Source organism: Eptesicus fuscus, chromosome 2 (genome assembly GCF_027574615.1).
Source record: "Eptesicus fuscus isolate TK198812 chromosome 2, DD_ASM_mEF_20220401, whole genome shotgun sequence".
Classification (NCBI taxonomy): domain Eukaryota; kingdom Metazoa; phylum Chordata; class Mammalia; order Chiroptera; family Vespertilionidae; genus Eptesicus; species Eptesicus fuscus.
In genome coordinates this window covers 42,400,726-42,419,962 of record NC_072474.1, presented here as the reverse complement: position 1 = coordinate 42,419,962, position 19,237 = coordinate 42,400,726, and the positions used below count along the sequence as shown (strand labels likewise).

The window sequence follows — 19,237 nt, the reverse complement described above, 5'->3', positions numbered from 1 at the left end:
AATGAATTCTCTAATCATGTAGAATGTAGCACTTCCCAACTTAGGATTCTCATACACCGATGTGTTTTCCCATCATAAACTAGCAGTTATTTTTCTCTGGACTAATGCACTGAGCTTACTAGTATGCATTGTATGTACCCTCTCCAGAAATCGAACCTGCAACCTTTTGGTGTACAGGACAATACTCCAACCAACTGGGCCACACAGCCAGGGCCACACATTATCATTTTTAAATTTCCCACTGTTACAGGTGAAATATTCCATGTTTTAGAATTTAATTGATAAACTAGTGAAAATTAATGGAAGTTCAGCAGATATGTACATATTATTGATAGTTTATATTGTAGAATTTTGCACCCTACGGGCCTTTCAGAAAAATCATTTGTTTGCTGCGTAATACCACACTACCTTAAAATCTTTTTTTTTTTTTAAGCACATGAGTTTGCGAAATAGTTTAATAGTCCAATTTTGGAAACAACTGGCCCACAACAGATGGTTTAATGCAGCAGTCTGGGTGTACAGTCCTACCATCAGAGAACAGAAGCCAGGGCTCACCTGGGACTTCAATTTCATGTAATCCGCAAAGGTGATTAAAGCCATCGTGATTTACCTATGAGGTAATCCCAAATGTATTGTGTTGTATTATTTATGTCTCTAAATTTAAAAAGTTACTAATCATAACAGTATGAACTACTCATATTTACTACTAAAACCCACAAAAACTTCCCAATTATCTGCCAATTTTAAATGTTTAAGTACTTAGATGGACATGAGACCACTTTTACTGGATTGGGGTAGCTTTTTGTTTGTTTCAGGAAATAGTCCTGTTACAGTTCAGTGATTGTTGTTTTAAATATGTTTATTGATTTTTAGAGAGAGAGGAAGAGAGAGAGAGAGAGAGAAGAGAGAGAGAGAGAGAGAGAGAGAGAGAGAGAAACATCAACGAGAGAGAAACGTCATTGATTGGCTGCCTCCTGCACAGTCCCTACTAAGGATAGGGCTACAACCCAGTATGTGCCCTGACTAGGACTCAAACTGTGACCTCTTGGTTCCTAGATTGATGCTCAACCACTAAGCCACCTGGCTGGGCCCAGTGGTTTTAATTATATTTTGAAACTCTTGTTTTCCACTGAGGACTTAACGTGCCAATTATAAGTTCCTTTAATTTAGAAATAAAGTTTATATATACATGCATATAAAAAGCCAATTCTAGATTTTTTTACAATAATGAAAAAGATATCATGGATATTTTTTATAAGTGTTCAGAAGTTATTTTAGTCAATTATGTCAATTTCCCCAATCAAAATTTTTCATCTAAGTCCCTTACCAGGACTTAAACGGATTAGTTTGACTTTGATCTTCCTGTGTCTTTGGTATATACACAGAGGTTTGAGGAGACAAAGGAAAAGGGGTAAAAGGATTAGAGTTAGAATAAATCACAATTGGAATAATTAATCAGGACTGTAATTTAATAGTTTCTCAACATTCTCACCTCCTGGTTGTTTATCCTTTAAAAAAAAAATGAGGTGAAAGTGCTGCTCATTTACTCCATTATTTGTGAATGTGTGTACTATATGTGGCTCTATTTTAGGGGCTAATCATATAAAGGAGGTCCCTGTCCTGAAGAATCTGTACACTGTCTAATGAGGGGGAGGAATGAGATGTGAATTAATCACTTTCAATACAATGTGAAAAATGCTCCAAGTGAGGCATGAATCAAATACTACAGGAGTAATTAAGGCCACACAGGACTTGAGGAGAGTTTCTGGGGAGGGCCTGTGAGCTGGGTCAGTGGCTGAGTACAAGTTTGCCTGCGGAGGCAGGGGGGGGGGGGGCATTTTGGCAGAAAGAATAGCAGAAGCAAAGGCCCAGAGGCTGGGACAGTGCCCTGACACCAGGGGGAGGCGGGAGACGGCACTGGGCACTTCTTGTCTGACTAGTCAATTCCTGGGCTATCCTTCAGGAGGACTCCTTATGTTACTTCAAAACTGTCTAAGTTGAGGGGACTATTAAAGAAATGAAAGAAATCTGAAAATGACCGATTTCATTTATAAAGTTGTGAACCTGAGGGAATGCTGAGTTTGAAGACTGCTATATAAATGAGGCTGACTCTCACGTGAACCTCCAAAGAGAGGCTGGAGAGAGCTGGAGAGCGTGGTGGCTAGAGAGAAGCAAGCCCTGGGGTTTGGTGATGATAAAAAGTTATTAAAATTACTGTTGTGTGGTCATAAATTTTATGTTCTCTCTCCTTCTCTCCGTGTCTTTGAAAACCACCTGTCAAACTACCCCGATGAGTTACAGGTCCTCTCTGGTTTGACAGCACGTCTCCCTTCCTTGGGCCGAGTATGTGCTGTGGCCGCATCTCACCTCGTTAAGCAGAAAACGTACTGTAGCCCTCGTGCCACTGCGAGGAGCCAGAGATTTTAGGAATATTAATAGTGGGAAATGGAAGTCACAGAGAACTAATGGATGTAGAGAGTATAACTTGTGCAATAGTAAAGGCTGGACTGTGGGAAATAGGAATTTAAGGTTGCAAGTGTTTGGGGCCAAAGAGAACGAGGTCCAGGACTGGGTGTCTGTCCTTGTGTCCCTTTTTCTGGAGCTCTCCATCCTGACTCTAAAGCAGGGGTGCGGAACCTTTTTTGTGCCAGGGGCCATTTATAACATCATTCTTAAAAATTAGCCTGCTAGCCCTGACTGGTTTGGCTCAGTCATTAGTGTTGGCCCTCAGATCAAAGGGTTGTGGGTTTGATTCCAGGTCAAGGGCACGTACCTCAGTTGCAGGTTCCCCAGCCCCAGTAGGGACCCATGTAGGAGGCAACCAATCAATGTGTTTCTCTCATGTCAATGTTTTTCTCTCTCTTTCTCCCCTTCCTTCCTCTCTTCCATTCTCTCTATCTGAAAATCAATGGAAAATATATTCTTGGGTGAAGATGTTTTTTTTTTAAAGCAGCCTGCTATATTTGGTCAAACATTTAATTAACTCATCCCTAAGGCCTTGGCAGGGCCAGACCACATAATTTCACGGGCCTTATATGGCCCGCCGGGCAGACATTCCCCACTCCTGCTCTAAGGGACTCACTTTCTAAATTGTGAAATACGTTCATTTTAATAGAAAATAAATATATACTTAAGATATAGCACCCATATTTATTGAAAGGATAAATACTAGCATATATATATATATATATATATATATATACATATATATATGTGTGTGTATATATACACACACACACATACACACACACAGATAGGATTATAAAAATACAAAACGGACTTGGACATGGTCAAGGACTAGAAAAGGTCGTGAATAATGAAAAGAGTTATTAGTGTGGTGAGGCTATGTATGAATTAGCTCATTTCCTTTGTTGTTGGCTTTAATACATATTCAAATAAAAAAGAGGAAAATAACCCATAAAAATGCCTATCAGAAATGGTTATTTGTAGTAATCAAATAAATACCATCACAGATAAAATCAATAAGCACTTCCCAAACTATTAAATCATAGGCAACACTTTCACTTTGGGAAATAAGGCCAGGTGGAACCTCTTTCCACCCGCCTCTAGGCTGAATCAATGCATTTCTTTGGCTTCCATTCTTTCTCCAATTCCCAACGTTACCAAACCCGCTGCTCCCAAGGGAAGAAGAAGGGAAGACAGAAAATCAAGTTTCCTTGAACACCTTAGCAGAAGCCTAGCCATTCATTTCAAAGTCCTGCTTGATTATACAGAAATCTTCTCAGTTCTAAATTGTTTAGTCCAGCGGTCGCTAACCAGTGGTCCATGAGGTCTGAAAGGTTGGCGACCACTGCTCAACCAACTCACTAGAAAGAGCTAGAACAATACAAAACTTTCCCCCAAAACCAGTGGTCAATTTGAATACTCTCTTTGTCTTGAACATTCTAAGAGCACTCAAATTCCAAAGAAAATTATAATTTTAGGAGAAAAAAAAAATCTCTGAATCATAGTTTCTCAAAGCCTCAGAGTCATAATTTTTTTTGGTAAGGGGTAGTTAGGAGCTCAAACCATGTATGGATTGCATGAATTTTGAATGCTTCGCTCTCAAAAACATGGCTCTTCATGAATAATGAGATAAGCAGAAGAAAAGAGAACAAAGTAAAAGAATACTTTTCCGGATTCTGAGAAAATTCCAGATACAGGACAAAAAGTCTGCTCTGGGCATTCTACTTAAAAACAAACAAAACAACAACAACAAAAACCATTGACAGTAGTTCTCCATAAATCTATCCAACAACAAAGTATTCCCAATTAATTCAGCTCACATCTCAGCATTCTAATTGTTTAATAAAGTCAGCAATATACTTAGTTTATCTTAGGCACAAATTGTAGGCACACAAAAAAATGTGGTTATCAATCTTGGGTGGGTACTTATATAGGGTATAAGCCTAAGAATCACATGTATATTCATTCTCTGAACAATTTTCTTAACCTGTCTGAAGTACCAATAATGAACATCATCTATTTAGGAAAGAAACATGGTCCTCTTATGGGCAGCAATGCTATTTACAGTGTGAATACTCACCAAGGTACTCAATAGTGATCCATTTTTCATTTCTTCCATTAACATTATCGGCCCCAATGATCACTTACAGAAAAATGGTATTTCATATACTTCCCTTTGAGTTTAAGGATGAGTTAAAATAGTCTTTCAAATGTCTCCCTGTATACAAGGATTTTAGAAAAGCAGCTGGAATTTAGGTTAAAAAAAAAAAAAAAAGGAAGAATAGCCTGTCACACAGGTGACCCAAACCAATTACTAGACCGCTTATATGATTCTCTTTAAATGAAGTGATTAAGAACTTGGCAGATGAGATCCTTAAAGGCACCGGAATACACAGTCCTATGATGGTGTGTTATCAGCCTATGATTATTAACTGTTTACAGTTTATTAAAAGGCTCTCCATCTCCAGTTAATTTGCTATAAAGCAAAAATAACATGTTTCCTTCCTCACCCTCCCCAAATTGCTTCCTGGAACTTAGGCTTGTCCCTAACCACAAAGAAGGAAAATTGGTAAGGTATACTCTTTTTTATTTTTTGTCTTAAACAATATTAAATTATTACAATATTACAATATTAAATTGTAATGTAGCACCACCATTACAATATTAAATTGTAATGGTGGTGCTACATAAACTTAGTTTTCTCTAACTTAAACCACGCGAAAGTACTTAAAGCAATGCCAACACAATTATGCAAGAGGCCATTACAAAAACACACTTCCCCCCTGGCATGTGTGTCTAATGCTTAGAGCATCGGTCATCCCACCAAAGGGTCCTGGGTTCAATTCACAGTCAAGGGCACATACCTTGGTTGCAGGTTCAATCCCCGGCCCTGGTCAGGGAACATGCAGGAAGCAACCAATGGATGTGTCTCTTTCAAATCAATGTCTCTCTCTCTCTCTCTCTCTCTCTCTCTCTCTCCAGCCCCTCCCTTCCTCTGTTCCACTTCCACTCTCTCTAAAAATCAATGGAAAATATATCCTTAGGTGAGGATTAACAACAATCAAACAAACAAAAACACACACTTCCATGTATCATTAGAACAATTTTAATCCAAAGAAAGACATTTGGAAACACTGAACTCTCCAGCAACAGCATCCAAGTCAATCTCCATAAATTACCTAAGTCGTCCAAAGAGGTCACAGGGACCAACCCATGAGTTTTGGGTGGTGTCCTCGCACAAGCCACTATATGGGACTAGTGACAGTTATGCTTCTGTGAGGCAAAGCCCCTTTGGGAACATACATACATTTTTAAAATTTCTGGCAGACTTCTGAAAGTCAGGCAAAACCCTGCTCTTGTGCAGCTTGCCATGTAGTATAAACAATATCTTGAATAAAAAGCTTAAAATGTAAAACATTCCCAGTAAAAGAAGTGAGGGGTGTGTAATACAGGGTATAATGACAGAACAATGAGATTGTTTTTACAAACCACACACAAAATATTCAGGATTATTTCTTTCTAGTTCAGCAAGTACACTGAACTGAGGTTTGGATTTAGGTCAAACAGGAGGGAAATTTCAAATGCAAGTTCAGTGTTTTCGATGACTTGAATGAGGATCTAATTAGGCAATGGGGTAAGAGATTCAGGAATCCAAAACATTACAGGATTAGACTGATGTGCTACTCAAGCAAGATGCAATAAGGTAAGGCAATGGGGCCCCCAAAGAATTGATTTCATATCCAAAGTATGTGAAATATGTACTGCAGTAGTCTGGCTAATAGTACTGTCTTAGTTCTCCGTTATTAGTGCTATATGACATTGACATTCTAGAGACAACTGAGTCCCCAATGGAGAGGTTAACTGTCCTCCCCTGAGCCCAGAATGCTATCCCATTCTGTAACCCAAAGTCTTACTGGTGTCTTAAAGCACACACTTCCCAATGAGCCTTTCTCACAGTCCCAGTTAGAATCCTCTTACACCTCCCAATTCTCCTGCATTTTGAGTTTCATTTACAGCATTTTCAAAACAGCACCTTGGCATAGAGTAAACCAGGCCTATCTCAAACTCTGCTTTGAGGCCTAGAGGGCAGGCATCATGGGCCATGCTAAGTGAGTGTGAGTGTGTGTGTGTGTGTGTGTGTGTGTGTGTGCGTGTGTGTGTGTGCGTGTGTGTGTGTGTGTGTTAAGAAAAGTACTCTATAATGGTTAATGAATCAGCATGCATCAGAATCTCCTGAGGGCTTAATCAAAAACAGGTTTCTGGACCTCACCCACAGAGTTCTCGGTAGACTTGGGATGGGAGTAGAAATGAGTATTTCTAAGAAGTTCCCAGGTGATGCTGATGTTACTGATCCAGAAACCACACTCTGAGAACCGAGGGTTAGATCAACCTCACGAAACAGAAGTTTATCATACAACCTTTATCTACAATTTAAACTTTGCAGTGATGTAATTGTTGAGACATAAGTAATCAATGTAAAGCAATTACAGACTCCTCTATCATTAGGTCCTGCACTGGCTGGCATGGCACCTCCTGTTTATTTTGTGTTCTAATTAATTCTTGGAATGGGCTGGGACTCATGCTCCCAGAGAAACCTCCGCTGGAGCTCATCCATCTAAGGCTGAAATAACTTTGACGTTAATAACTCTGGGGTGGGAAGAGATTCTAGAGGTCTAGTCTCCTACTCAATAAACTCTTTTGACAATATCCTTACGAGGTGGTTCAGAGCACCTCCCCACCCCCACCAAGAGGGATTTCGGTGTTTGCGATGTCATCGTGTTGGAAAATAATCCAAATGATCCCATTTATTGTGAAGTATGGAAAGTCTTCCTTAAACTAGGCTGGTATTTTTCTTTCCAAGACTTCTACTTACCCATTGGTATAGGCCCCATAACCTCTTAACTGAAACCCTTGGGACCATATGTTTTATAAATTAATTTTTCAGATTTTAGAAAAGTAATATTTGGGGGGAAAAAAGGGAAGTAATATTTTGGCACACATACTGTATATTATGCATTGCCCTCAGTCGGGTCCAAAGGCAGTAGTCTATAATCAAACACATTTTCAGTTTTGCAATGAGGCATATAAATATTCATGCTTAGTGAAATAAAGACCATAAACAACTTCACATTACTTAGGGTCAGATTCGGACACCAAATTTACAGATATTTTTCAATTCCAAATTTATGAGTAAAGGATTGTGGGCCTGTATGATTTTGTCCTCTGTGATTCCACACTAGCAGTCCTTCAACTCTATCACACCCCTCTCCCTCACCACTATGCCTCTTCCTATATGTCACCATTCTTCTAAATTATCAACTGATAAAGTAATCCAGTGTAATGAAAGAGGACTAGGAAAAAGGTCAACTACTCATCCAGAGCAACCTTATTTCATTATTTAAGGTTCAAAAGTGCAGAAATGTAAGAGCACGGGAGGAGCCGTCAAAGGAAGTAGCACTCAATCTTAGAAAAGAGGCCTGTGAAGCTGATGGGCGAGACAGTGGTTTAATTAACCCAAAGCATGGGTGAAGAATGGCACTTTCTGTGATTCCAAAACAGAGTAAAAAGAGGAGAACTAATCCTTGTTGACCACTACTATGTGCCAGGAACTGTGTTTGATGATTTACATACATGACCTCCAATTCTTACAACTACCCTGTGCAGCAGGAGGTGTCACACAGCAAGCCAAAGGCAAAACCAGGATTCTTATCTTATCCCGAAGTCTATGAGAGATCCTTCCAATATACCCAAAGGCTACTGATGAATGGCTCAGTGAATCGTTCTTGGCCAGCCTCTACACACATTTTAATCAATGCCTTTAAAGAGATGCCCGCTTTTCAAAATCCAAGAGGACAAGAAAATGGGAAGAATAAAAAATATTGTATCACTGGATCCAAATAAACCAAAATGGCTAAAAATGACCAAGTGACACTGAGAAGGGGCAATTTAATATGGATGAATGTAAAACTTTACAAGTTGATGGTTCCATATACCAACATGTTGAAGGAAAACAGAAATTTCAGTTGCGTAAAATTAACTTTGAGCCTAGGTATCAAGAGGTGATTAAAACTAAATCCTCCGGCTACATTAATACTAGTAGACCTATGATGCTCAGAAGGAGGGAGGGCTCAGATCAGCCCTATGCTGTAGTGGTCAGACCCAATCTGAAGTACTGGGTAGTTCAAACCTCAAGCTTTTATTGAACCAAGCACATATGAGGAGGGAGGTGACAGCAAAAGTTCCAGAACCAGAGGCTTGGAAGAACTAAGAATGTCGGTTTCATCTGAAGAGTAGAAAAGGGTGGGAGGAAAGCAAATGACAGCCTCAAATACATACGGACCAGTGATTCCATGTCTTGTCAGTGATGGCCCTGAAATGCAGGGTCCCTCCTGGGGTGGGGGTGGAGGGTTGGGGGCGAGTGAGAGGTGAGGGAGTTACCCCTGAAGAGGTCTGGCCTCACAGGGGGAGAGGGAGCGCTGTGTCCATCAGCCGGATGGGATGTTTGGCCAGGCCACGTTTAAAGCCCCTCCCATTCTTTAGGTTCAGTTCTGGGGCATTGAACAGCCTGCAGGCAGCAATGGCTGTGTCCCTTGAGGACCTCTAACAGTGGGAATTGGGAGCAAGTAGGCTGGCTGAGTGACATTTCAATAGACTGCCAGCAGGGGAGAGATTCTGAGGCAAGCAGAGACATGTAGCTCTCCTCCAGCCCTGCCGGGTAGGTAATTATCCACTCTGAATCCTCCAGAGGCTAACCCACCGGAGCCTGCAATTCCTTTTGCCCTCCTCCCACTCATCCCATTGGCCGAGGCTCAAACACACATGGACCGAGGAATCTCTTCTTTTTGGCTTCATCATACACATAGCCTTCTTCCCCACCCTGCCCAAATGTACATCAAACAGTCTGTGTGATTAAATGCATCCCTTCAAAATTCCTTGGTCTGACTTCTTTCTGACCCATCCATAATAAAAGGTCACAAAATTAGTGGACAAACAGACCAACTTAACAACAACTGATCTCATTTCTCCGGGAAGCAGTGTAACTTTTTATAGGAAGATGATGATATGGAGCTACAATTCAGGTAGGAAAAAAACAACATGGTAGACAAAAGAAGGAAAATTTCCAGAAGATTATCGTATTTAAAACTTAAAAATTATAAAACACAGGCTCATTTTTTTCCGAGATGCACAAGCACACTACAAGTTCTCCAAAGAACTCTTACCTTTCAAATTTCCATGTGGTGTTGGTTTAGCACTTTATAAATTATACATCTCTACCATTTCTGCTTTGTCCCTCTACTATAAAAATTCTCCCACACCCTCAATACTTTCGTTGCACTGTCTATTCAACCAAATATTCTAAAATCAAAGGGTTAATGTTTATAGAAGCATGTGTGTGCTAAATTGCCAGTTTGAATACTTCTAATGAAATAATGCACATCTCCTTAAATTTCCTTTAAAAAAACCCCACCAACTTTAGATAGTTATGCCACATACTAACATTCCAGGTTTGGATATCCCATTCAAATCTGGAAAGCTAACAATACTTAGGATCAAATGCCAAAAAGTTGCCAGTTAGGATTCTTACAGCTGCAGAACTAGTCATGATTTACATGTCTTATACAGCGTGATAGTAAATTCTTAGAGTACCTGAAGGGTCAAATTAAGGGTCATGTGCCCTCCGATAAGATTTGTATTTTCTTTCAAAAGCATAAATGTTTGTGATTATTTACCCTGCTATACTTGTTATATTCTGAAGTAATGTTCTAACTCCAAATAGCCAAGAGTAGAATGGGAGATACTGTCCAAAACTTTTTATGAAGCTATTATAAAGATATGTAGACACTGAAAATTACATCTATAAATAAGAGCTCTGAGTGTTACTTTAAAATTCTGAGGTTGACCAAAGCATCACTTATTTGTTAATTACACCTCAATAAAGCTGGGGGGGAGGGGGAATTTAAGAGGTTCTCTGGACATTTCTGCTAAGGATAAAGCTATTTAACTCAGAATAAGTTTCTTTTGGCTTGTTATAAAGTCAGTGTTTTTATTTTAAATACTTTAAAATTGATGTCAATTAACACTAATTAAAATACATTTTAGAGCCCCTCCCCAAAGAAATAGTCTTCCAATTACAGAATTTTGAAGCTAAAAGGAGCAAAACTGTTAAATAAGTTCCTTTCAAAAATTTTTTTACAATAACAGAATCATCGAAGTAAGAGATTTCCTTTTAAAAAGAAGGTTCAAGTAATATTTTGAATATCATAAAGTTGCTTTCACATTGCAACTTAAGATTTCCATTTGGAGTTTGTATGAAAGAACAAACGCTGCCCTCAGGGACCGAGGAGGGAAGGGTCAGAGGCCGTGTGTGCTGCAGGCCAGGGGATCGGTCTGGGCGCAGGAAGGACAGACACCAGAGCCTGTGCTGCCCAGGGCCTGCCTTGACGCTGAAGGACCATAATCATCCTGTAACCCGAACCTTGCTGGTCTCATCCACCATAGCCCTGAATATAAATTTTAGATCTATAACCCATATTTTATTTGACTAAAAATATTTGAAATATGGCTTTCTTTTTTACCATTTCGAATATTAGTGAATTACACATGTATGTACTCTGTAATTAGGACTTAAGATTGTCCTCTGGAATACATCCAACTACATATAAAATGCCTAAATATACTAGGTAACATTCATGTAATTAAAGTTTATTTTTCCTGTGAAAGAGATAAGCTATTTCCTGTAGAATATTAAAAAGGCTAGGAAAAAATATGAACTATGGTTTTTCCCTAAATTCCAAATTACTGCAACCTACGAGTTTAAGGAATTTCTAACCATATATTTTTTTCCCATGATTATACCGCCTTTAGGACCGCAACAACAAAACCTCCTAATTTTGCACCTTCGATTGAAATTCAGGCTTAGCTAAGACAGGCTGGACTCTCCACTTCCCTCCATAGCCTGGGCTCTACTCTGGGAACAGGTCATGAGGAAACTCAAATATCAACAATGCACAAGTAGAGAAGATAGTATATCTCAAACAGTAACAAAATGTAAATCATGTTTTAAATGAAGGCAGAAGAGGTGTTCTTTCCTTACAACAATAATAACAGCTAATATTATTAGCACCTAAATGTCAAGTATGCTTCGCATTTGCACTGCCTTTACACAAAGCATTGGGTGGCTACTACTATTATTCCCATTATACAGATAAGGAAATAAGGATTAAAATACTTAAATAACTTGCTTAAGATCTCACACAGCCATTAAGTGGTGGAGCTCAGATTCACGCACAGCCAATCTGATTCATGAGCTTTAAACACTGTATTACATGTACATACACACGTGTACACACACACACACACACACACACACACGTGACTATGCTGACAGTTAACCTAGCAGAGACATTGCTATATAACAGGCGCTTAGAAACAGCAATCTGGTTGGGAAAAGGGATTAGAGAGTCTACCTTGAAGAATGTTTTCACTTCCCACAGAAGTTTATTTGGGGGTGAGGATATTGCCAGCGATTATGGAGGCTAGCACCCAGACACCCCACTCCTTCCCAACCAACCGCCTGGAGCCAACGTTGCCTGCACGAGAGTAAGAGTTCAGAATTTAGGGCTGGGATGTCAGGAATTCACAGGTCTTCCACCTGGACCAGAACGGAGCGTGCTGGGGCATGGTACCCATGGGTGGCATACACCACCCTGCCCCATTTTCCTCTTCTGCCTTCTTTCCTTCCTTGCATGTGAACTTGAAGCCACTTGTAACAACATCCTCTAAGTAGCCTGGAAGGATGACAAGATGGGATTAAGGATAGGAAATGGTAAGAGAGAGACTGGACTGAGAATGTTAGCTGAACCCAGCCTGAAGGAGAGTCAGAGGACAAAGGCCTAAAAATACAGACTGCGATTCCCTGCCATCGCTTAATGATAAGAAACGAGGAAGAATCTGCACTCCACTTCTTCTCTCAGGGCCTGCAGCACATACTCTAAGCTTCAGTGTTTATAATAGAGTACATTCATTAATGGTTCAGAAAAAACATTTACGCCTTCGGTGTTTGGAAAGGGCTCAGACATTTTTCTGCTCATTAACTCTAGACTAGGAAATAGAAGTTGCAACCCGAAGTGTGTGGTTGTTTTCCATTTGAGTTTATTTAATTTTCAAAACAGTGAGTCATCTGAACTATGCAAATGAAAGCTATGATGGTTTTACTCAAATGACTAAATATAGTTTATATATAGAACATGTTTCTTTAAATAGAAGAACATCTAGTTCTCTAACTATCTAAGCAAACTGTCCTCTTCTCCCTTAAAATCTGGGAACTGATGACCTGGCAGGGGGCAGCCAGAGCTCCCAGTGGCAGGGGAGAAGATGCAGAGCGGGCTCCAGGCAGAGGCTCAGGTAACACTCCTCTATCAGTTGAGGAAACTGAAGAGAGACCAAGGCGGGGCGGGGTGTGGGGGTGTGGGGGTGGGGGTGGGGGTGGAGAGTGAAATGTGTGCTGCCATCTGATGGAAGACCATCAGGAAAGCTAGGGAAGGAACTCTATACTGGATAATCTCAGAAATGTTTACGACTATAAAATTAGTGAGCAACAGGTTCACTATTCTGTAAGAATATCTAAAAATATAAGCCTATTTTATTTTTTTACTGTAACTTGGGATTCACAAAAATACATACTGGCTCATATATCAAAATGTTGGCCAAAATGCTTCAGATAGATACTTAGAGTTAATCTCCAAAAATATCTGACATTACCCACATGCAACAGAGGAAAAACACAGATCTCTTACCTCAAAAAGAATTCATGGGGCTTTCCAGCTCTCCTTAGAAATCTGGCTTGAAGAAAGCACACACCCTATAGAGCTTTGCCTTGCTTTTCATGTAAATCTACAGCTTTCAATAAACATAAAAAAAAAGCTCCCCTCAATTTATATTCAAAATATCAAGGGATTATTGAAACCCCTAATTTGTGTTGAAGTCTGTGGCAAGTTTTATACCTTGAGTGAAATGCAATCTAATTCCTATGTGGTTATGTTTAGGGGATTGGGGGTGGTGGTGGGGGGCAACTTTATTAAGCCACTGCTCCAGGCAGCCCTGGAGCAGACTGGATCCAGTTTGAAAAGAACTGGCAACCCTAAAACTTTTTGATAAGATAAAAATCCATTGATGTCGGCTCACACGAGGCCCACTTCAACTCTGCACTTGTCCTCCGAGTTTCCTTGGCATATCGGCTCCCTTCCTCTATCTGCTTTAGCATAACTTTATTTTTCTCTTTTATCTTTCGATAACTGCACCCAGGGACCGGAGGGGATTGATTTTTTGTTTTGACTTATTGTTTGAAGATCTGTAACTCAAAGCAGCTCTCACGCCTCTGATGTCTAAGCTGGAGCAGCATAAAAGGTAAACCCGGGCCGGGGTAGCAAGCTGAGCGGCAGCAATACCATTTTATAATCAGTCATCTAGGTTTTCATCTTATTTTGCCCCCCTCCCAACCCCCCACCCTTACCAGGGCTAGCTGGCAGTGTGTGAGGTTACTCCTACGCCTTTGTTAGGTGACAAGAGCAAGTTAAAATAAAAATAAATGCCTCGACAGCTTTGCGTGCCAGGGCTCTGAGATTAAATATACTTCTACTTAGAGCAGAAAGTTATTTCCTACCTAGAAAAAGGCCCTGCTTTTAGCCACAATGAAAGGAAACTTCAACACATTTCAGAAGGTTGCTTTAGAAAAACAACATTTGAAAACAAGGGAAGATAGTACGACTGACAAAACCATTTCCCCAAAGGGCTTTAGTAAAGATGAAGAAAAACAAACATAATGCTTTTTAAAGGCTGACTAACAAATTCAAAATAAAAATGTTACTCTTGAACCAGAAGCTGTTCGAAGACAGAGACACACTTATATAGGTTAGAAACTTGGTTGTGTTTTCAGAGTTTGATGTCAGAGGAGTATACATTCCAAATGAGCAAGTGTGATAACCGGAACTTCACTGTCTTTCTTCCAGGGTAATTATCAAATTATTAGGACTACTTGTGCCTTAATTCAGCTAATATCACAATCATATGCTAGTGTACATACACCCAGATACCCACAAGAGGTTTTGAGGGTCTGTTCCCTGAAGTTGCTCAGCTTGCTGAAATATGGTTACATACGCAAACATTATCTCCCAATTGTAACCTCATTTTCTGCTCTGCTGGACAGCATGACCAGCATTTGTCATCGTGACTCCCCCGCCCGCCACATCATTCATATGTCTATAATTGTCACCGAGATGTGGCATGTCAGCAGGACTCCAGTGTTCTCTGCTCCCTGTCTCCACACAGTCACTCAGGTAACAAACCCGTAATCTTGTCCTGTTTTCATGATGGTTGAATTACACATAATTGTTTCTGCACAGTGATTGATTTCTGCCTGAATAGAGACCTCTGCCTTTTTTCAATGCAAGCGAGTGGCAGCCAAGTCTCTCCATCTAGGAGGAGGCAGCAGCCTTTGAAGAGATCAAAGCCAAGGCCGCAAGCAGTTGTGCGCCCTGGGAATATGGAAAGCCTTTATGCTCTCAACCCCATTTCCAGCATCATGTTGGATTGCAGCTGCATTACATTCTGCCAGCATTCTTAATGCTTTTAGTATTGACTCTGACATCACCGATAGCTGTTTTAAAGTAACAAAAGCCGAAAGATGACTTATTTTCACAACTCTGTAATTGGAACATGCAAAGATGGGGGTGGGGAAGCAACAATGAAGGGGAGGGGAGTACATTTGCTTTTAATTTAGAGCAGCACAAAAGAAAGCCAGCAAAAAAAAAAAAAAATTATATAAGTTTCCACAAATGAAAAACATGTTTTTCTTATGGAAAAACCGGCAGGGGCATTTTTATAACTCAGACCACACAAAATGAACTGATGGCTAAATACACACTTTTTCAAGCCTAGAGGGTAAAATGAAAACGATGGGGTAAGTGATTCCAATTGGGAAAGGGACTCTAACATGCCTTCATCCGCTCTGAGGGCTCTGCCGACGACACCTGATGCAAGGTGAACCAGCACAGCTGCTCACGAACAGCCCCACCCCCTCACCTGCTCCCTTTCCAATCAGTTAAATGAAGGTGAAATTTGAATTAGTAATAAATCACAGGTTATTCAGGAAACTGTAAATGCACAATTCCTTATTAACAGGAGAAAAAGAACAGAAAAGTCAGAGGAGGTTTTCGATTCTGGCTCCAGACACACAGGCACAAGTATGCGTGCTATGATTACACCTCGACACCTGACTCAAAACCTGAAGCCACTGAACAAGGCAGAACAATTCTTACGGGTACAATAACCAAATCAGCACTGGCATCCTAACTCTTTCTTAAAATAGCTAGTAAGAGCGAAGGTATTTCTGATTTTTGAAAAAATTAAGGCATCTTGGTAATCCATTATTGCATTTAAAATCAACATAGAAAGCAAGCAGGTCAACCATAAGTCACCCTGCTACATATTTAAGGTTACACATGGTACTATGTATGTCCAGTAATCTCCACTCCCTCGCTATCACAAAACCCTCTGATATTCCAATTCTAATACTTAAATTGCTATTTTTGAAAATCTCTGCCCCAATTATTATATAGTTTTATACAGAAATTCCAAATGTAATAATGACAAGGATTTAGGGGAGAGTGGGAAAGCAGAAGAATTTTAAAGAATTTACAAAATTGAATACATCTCATTTATTAAAGCCCTTTCTTGGCAAAGCTGTAATATTGTTTATGTAGATATTAGTCAATGAACTATCCTTTTACTTTTCCAAGTCTAAGAGGTTCTGAAACTTATTGACATAGAAGAAATTACTATAAAATAACTTGCCTCTTTTCATTCTGTACAAAATCTCTCAGTTCTGAAACACCAAATGACTGGTGAACAAAAGCTGCCTTTGTCTGTTTGATAGGATTTTGAATCAACAGGCCTGGTTGTAAGGCCCCAACTATAAATTTTCTTGGAAAAGTTTGTCTGAAACGGTGCTGATCTAGAAAACCCTTTCTTTTAGCAGTCTGTCTACCCCAGTTTACTGGGTTCCAGTTTTGATGTTTGTGTTATTTGGAGTTGGGTTTTTTGTTTGTTCTGGAGGAAGGTGTGCAAACTACAGGAATTCAGAATTGCAATAAATTTATGCAGGACAATATGAATTATAACATGTCAAAGTCTAGATCTTTTTCTCTTGCAAAATGCTCTTCCCTGCCCAGCCAGTATGGCTCAGTGGTTGAGCATCCACCTATGAAACAGGAGGTCATGATTCGATTCCCAGTCAGGGCACATGCCTGAGTTGTGGACTCGATCCCCAGTAGGGGGTGTGCAGGAGGCGGCCAATCAATAATTCTCTTTCATCATTGATGTTTCTATCTCTTTCTCCCTCTTCCTTCCTCTCTGAAATCTATATCTATATCTAGATCTAGATCTATATATTTAAAATGCTCTTTCCTTAATGTTACCATTTTCAGAAAATGCCAGAAATAAGTTCCAGTGATCAACTTATTTTTTTCTAGGTTCCATTACTAGTAAGCTTATCACATTTTCTACATCCCAAGGCCCCAATTTATTCAGAGTATCAGGCAAAAATACATTTCTTTTATGATTCTATCACTGGCCTTCTCCATTAAAGTGACAAGCAAAATAGCTACTGGAAACATGCCAGGCTTCTCATTCACACCTGAAGAAAAGTGGACACAGGCTGCCTCGCCAACGTGTCAGACCCTTCCTAGACTCTTCCCAATGCATCCAACGCCCTTGAAGGCCCTCCTCTGAGAAGCTGGAGTTTAGAATTTTAGTCGCCTGAATAGCACACGTGGTGTGCTCAGCCACCAACCTTGAGAGAGACACCAGGCGGCTGAGCAGAGACATGCTCAGGGAACCCCAGCAGCTTCCGCTGCCTTGAGCTCCACACACTCCTAAGACTGCCCCTCAGCAAAAGCTGCCATCATTGAGAACTGAGGTGACAACACTGTGGTAATACACGGGAGACTCGTTATGCAGCATAATCTGTATGCTGGCCTATTTACTTTTCCCTTCAGGATGGAATATAATCTCTTGGAGGACCTGGAGGGTTTTACGCTGTTTACTGAAAAGAAAATCAAACTGGCTCAGAGGTGAAGAGTGAGAGAGGCAGGCTGGGTGAGGAACGGGGCTCACAACCCTGTGCAGCCCAGGGTCTGGGAATCCCTCCAGGTGAGGCATTAAAATCGCTTTCACACAAATAAACATTCATTCTCCAAACCTTTAAATAACCAGATTCCATGCTTTCCTCTGATAAACCACTCCAGTGTTTATTAATCCATCCCTTGGAAGTAATTCTTCCAACCTAAATTCTTTCAACAATTTAAACCCATTTCCTTGGGATTTGTCTTCAGGGAAGAACAAAGCTGGTCACAAACCGGCATGAAAGAAACAGTCTTACACTTAGAGATGATTTCAAACCAGCCTCCAAATCAAATGACAGCATCTATCAGGCAGGTCCCACTGAAGACCAGCGAAGAGTTCTCCCATCAAGAGCCACAAAACTACGTCAAGATTTGGACAGTGCCCAATTTTCAACATGCTCAGGAAAGACCGAGAACGGTCTCAGATAGCACAGGGCTTTCTTGTCAAGCGATTTCATCACTTGCACACCCAGGACGACCTTTTTGGTTTAAAATAGCCAACACCCTGGCACAGACATTCTAATCTAGGGAGGGAGGCAGCAGGATTCCCACACAGCTGCGGAGGGCAGGGCCACAGGGGGGTGGGCAGGAGAAACCTCAAGGTCAGCGTGAAGCACAGCCTCAAATGTTGTAAATTAGCTGAGCCACTCCACGGTCACATACGCAGTCAGCAAACCCAGGTGATTCTGAGCAATCTATATAGCAGCGCCGGCACAACCAGCCCCGAAGAGAAGTATTTCCAGGAGTGCTGCACAATGTGCTGGTCTCCTAAAAACCCTTCGCATGAAACACGCAGCAGCCAGACTGTCAGAAGCATGTCACTGGAACAGACAGGAATATAGCTCCCCTCCACTTTCCCCATCAATCTATAGTAGTGGGTTATAATGCACTACACAGAAAGTATCCAGCATCATCCACTGGGTTCAGCAAGAAAACACTACAGTGTCAAAATGCATCTTTATATGAAGAATTTTAAGCTTTCTAAGAATATTTAATATACATCCTCATCAGGGCCCCTACTTGCTCTGGATGTCAGATGGGCAAGAATGCCAAGTGGATCGAATAAAATGCTAATAATGCAATCACAAGCAAACATCAGGAAAATGACAAAGCTCACAGTTATCCTACTTCCAATACCAACTCTTGAAGAGCGTGCATTAGAGCTAAAATCTATAATGAAAGCTGACAAAATAATGAGAAATTATCAATTTCATTCTAAATAAGAATTTGCAGCTTCCATCAATGGCTGTAAACATTGCCCTAAGTGTATACTGTGATCTGTGTTATTAGATAATTATGTAATTCAGGCATATAATTCTTAAATAATTATACAACGGTCAAAATTTCTAACTGATAGGAACCTGAAATCAAAAAAATTCTCACCACTGTTTTATATATCTGAAGAGATCAATTGATTTTTATTTTACTTCCTCCCAAAATAGACTAAAGCAACTCCTTTTCTCACGGTATTAATGCTCATATTTGTGTCAGGAACATGATATAAGCTTTGGAGGCAAGAAACAGCCATGAAGGGTCAGAGGGAAAAAGGAATGAAGTACTAATACACGCTACAACATGAATGAAACTTGAAA

The 19,237-nt window shown here is 40.3% G+C and overlaps 1 protein-coding gene and 1 long non-coding RNA gene across 4 annotated transcripts in view; one reads left to right on the top strand and one right to left on the bottom strand.

Moving 5' to 3' along the window:
- The window catches only part of LEF1 (lymphoid enhancer binding factor 1), a 119,881-nt gene that overhangs the window by 76,517 nt on the left and 24,127 nt on the right, over positions 1-19,237 (bottom strand). The gene's annotated exons all lie outside the window — the stretch shown is intronic.
- On the top strand, positions 12,834-17,683 carry LOC129151554 (uncharacterized). The gene is made up of 4 exons (XR_008558206.1): positions 12,834-12,870; positions 13,771-13,872; positions 14,672-14,801; positions 17,520-17,683. It is a non-coding gene; the product is annotated as an uncharacterized LOC129151554 (long non-coding RNA).